At 51.0% G+C, this 3,755-nt stretch overlaps 1 pseudogene; it reads right to left on the bottom strand.

Annotated features, from left to right (window-relative positions):
• Nucleotides 1–421: 421 nt before the first annotated feature.
• On the bottom strand, nt 422–3,478 carry LOC120751712 (kelch-like protein 10; annotated as a pseudogene).
• Nucleotides 3,479–3,755: the final 277 nt, after the last annotated feature.

The following is a 3,755-nucleotide window of genomic DNA, read 5'->3' as shown; positions in this document are numbered from 1 at the left end:
AAAGTAGTATGTCATAGGCTCTTTGAAAGAGATCCTGTTGTCCTGTTCTTGACCTTAAATACGCTGTACTAAAGTTAATTGCAAGAGGTGAATTAATGAAAATAAACATTTTATTTCTCTAGCATTCTGTTGTGCTTTTGATTTTTTAAGCTGATATGTAGGATGTGGCTGATACTCACATTGGGTAGTGCTGTTGAGCGAAAATTTGAAATCCTGGTGATCCTTTTGGCCTGTTACAATTGTTTCTATTTTACAACAAGAGAACATACTCCCCTGCTGCCATGGGGACTTTATTACCCGAAGAGAACTATTTCCACAGGCATCCAATGATGGGATGCTCAGAAGACTTTATTGGATATGCAGATCTATTTACACAAGCATCCAGTGATGGCTGATCACAACACTCCTAGCTAAGGGCTATTTACAACGGCGAGCTCTGAGTTGAACTGGTGAACAAGATGTCAATGGAGGAGCTGTGGTGGTAGTGGTGCCTGGCGATGTGATCCATGACGTTGGAGAGTCCTGGCACCACGCAGCAGCTGACGGCGCTGCGGGTGGTGCCCATGCTTTGGGCGTCGTACCACTCGTTGGTGTCCTCCTCGTAGCACCCAGTGGCAACAGTGGTGCTGAACCCACTGAAGCCCCCGACCACGAACAACAGGCCGTCCATCACCTCAATGCCAAAGTTGCTGTGTGGGTTTAGTATGGAGGGCACGGCATGCCAGGTGTTGGTGATAGGGTTGTACGCTTCCACGCTCTGGAGCCGGCTGTTCCCATCAAAGCCTCCAACCTGTGAAGGCCAAAGGGACAGAGCTTGAGAGGGGCCTTTCCTCAGCCAGATCCTGGCATGCACAGTGAGATGGGAACTGCTCCTGCCTCCCTGGCTGCAGTCTGAGCATGGCGGAGAGCACGAGGTCTCCGAACATGGCTCTTGCTATATTGTTCCCTGCTCTCTGAGGAGCTTTCCAAAGCACTTTATGCAACTGTCAATTTTGACAGGTCTCCAGAGGCTGGATGCAGTCCATGGAGAGGATAAGCGATGGAAGAACTGACCCAAGCCCCCATTCTGGGCTGCTGATGCTGTTGGCAGCGGCAGAAATTATGTTCTTCACTGCAGCTGCCTAAACATTGACAAACAGCATTTTCATACTCAAAAGTGTGTGATGGGTCATAACGCTCCCAGGAAATGTGTCAACCCTTCTGGCTCTGACTTCCCTAAACCTCATGTAAACACCCTGGGGGTCTAGGAACTGCAGCCACCCAAAGGACTGCAGTGTTGGGTGGTGTTGGCCCTTACCGCGTACACTTGGTTCCCGTAAGCCATCACCCCAACTCCGCTTCTCCTGCTGCTCATTGGGGCAATCAGGAACCACTGGTTTCTAGTAGGGTTGAACATTTCAGCTGAGCTGAGGCACTGATCGCCATCAAACCCACCGCAGATGTAAACCTGGGGACAGGAGAGGTGGGAAACTGTGAATGGGATGGTTAGACCCTTGGTGAGGAAATATGTTGAAGAGATAACAAATGGTGTAGCAGGATTTTTGGGGTATTTTGTTTTAGAATGAGGATGGTCTTGGCATCCTGGGTTTGAAGTAGCAGCAGTGCAAAGAGTTGATGCCAGCAAGATTTTGACTCTTGATTTTCCAAGCTGCATGAAGCAGGCCAGGTATTGCACCTATGGCCAGGAAAAGAGCTGTTGGGCCCCAGCTGGACAGCAGCTCTGGCAGAGTTTTTGTACTCCTGGTTGCATCTCTGCCACACCAGGCAGGCTGCTTTATACCTGTAGCTCTGTCGCAGTGCTGTTCCTCGCGCTGTCGAGCGCGGCCACGGGCTAGCTCAGTCTCGTGCACTGCAGCAACGGGTGAGGTCCGGGTGGCAAGCCGGGCGAGCCACCTCCTCCCTGTGGGGTCTTGGTTCCCCTCTCAGCGACGGCCAGCAGATGACAAATGCAACCCACAGCAGCTAATCAAAAGGCGGACTCCTCTGGGCTCAGTTAAACAGGATTTTATTCACGGGGAGAGGCAGCACGGGGTTCAGCACTCTCTGACCCACCGCCCAGAAGAGACCCTGAGGCCAGGCGTGCAGCAGGTTTTAAGGGTGGGTGGAAACGGGGGTGGCAACAACCGGTCAGCCAGTCACGGGGATCGGGGGGTTAACCGGGGGTGTGAACCATGGAACTGGGGACCAATCACAAAATGATGGGAGGGGGTCTCCCGGGCCCCAGCCTATCACTTGGCTCCCTTCCCGGAGGATTCTAGAAGCCAGGGAAGGGTCTCTGAGTGACAGGCAGGCGACCACGAGGGGGGGTGGGGGATTGACAGCGACAGGTGCAGGGAAGGGATGAATGACAGAAAACGTCTGGTTTTACAATAGACAAAACAACCAATGCAGAAGGGAAAACCAATGCAGAACACAGGGGTATACAGTGAATTAACCATTATAAAAATAACTTTAAAATATTACAAAAATAACTTAATAACTTAATAAAAACAATTCTCACACCACCACATAGCTCCAGGACTTAATGCATTGTTATGAATTTAAGTGTTACGAATTTAGGGAGGGTTTATGTGAACTTTCTTCCTGCAGCAACACCAACTGCTCTTAGCTGGGGTTAGTTTACCTTTCCATTCAGCGTGGTTGCACGCTGGTGCTGCTGGCACCACTGCTGCTCCAGACCCCGATGGCGAAGAGGATGGCATAGGGCAGGCGCAGCTGGGTGAGTAGGTTGGCATTGACTGAGAAACTCTGGCCATGGGAGTTCAGGTCGTAGATTTTGGACAAGGCACTGATGATGATATCTTTGCAGCTGGCATTGTCTCTCACGTACTAGTGAGCTTTGACGTGCTTTGACGTTGTTCATCAAGTAGTCGGATTGTAGGAGTGCCAGTCACACCTGAAACATGCAAGGAGGAGGCTGGAGTACTAATACTGATCGTTTTCCCCTCGGTAGCCTTTGGGGACAGCTCCAAAGCAGCACTGCACTCACCTTGCTGAGCAAGCAGGCGATGTGCTGCCTCCTGTTCTGCGGGTCACGAGCAATCCACCTCACCACAGCCTCAAACACGGCTTCTTCTCACCGCACATTAAGCTCGACCTTCTCAATGATGTGTGTCAGGTCCTCAGCAGAGAGGTGTAGGAACTCCTCAGACACTTGGGACACCTCCTCGAAGTGATGCAGGATGTACACGCAGGCAGCTGCGCGTAGGTCGGGGCAGTAGTAATAGTCAGTGAGTCTGCAAATGCCAATGCAATTCTCAAAGCACAGCCTGGAACTGAGGAACTGGCAGCACAGGCTGACAATGCCCATGACATTAAACTGATCTGCTGCAGTCAGCAAGTTCTCAACGTTGTCCTCTGTGATTGGCACTGTCCCGGTGTAGGTGTAATTGATGGGGGAAACCGCATGTTTTTGGGGTGGGCTAACTATGGGAGGGTCCCGGGACAGAAGCTGGCACCGGGACACCCCCCTGCCCATGCCCCTGCAGTGGGGAAAAGCGGCTACAGAGAGCCGCCCCAAGCCGCGGCCAGCCCACCTTCCCTCTTATCTCGGGAGCGAGCAGGACGCAGAGGTGTCTTTACGTTTTTACATCAGGGGTTAGATTTTTTGAACAGTTTGCCTTTTAAAACATCAGACACATGGGCATACATTTAACGATTAATCAAAAGTGTGCTTTTAAACAACTTAGAAACATTTCAACAGATCTAAAATTTCCTGATAAGCTCTTAATCAAATTTATTTCCTGGCTGTCAGC

The sequence above is a fragment of the Hirundo rustica genome, chromosome 1 (assembly GCF_015227805.2).
Source record: "Hirundo rustica isolate bHirRus1 chromosome 1, bHirRus1.pri.v3, whole genome shotgun sequence".
NCBI classification, from domain to species: domain Eukaryota; kingdom Metazoa; phylum Chordata; class Aves; order Passeriformes; family Hirundinidae; genus Hirundo; species Hirundo rustica.
The sequence above is the reverse complement of the archived record's forward strand: the minus strand, read 5'-3'. Positions and strand labels throughout refer to the sequence as shown.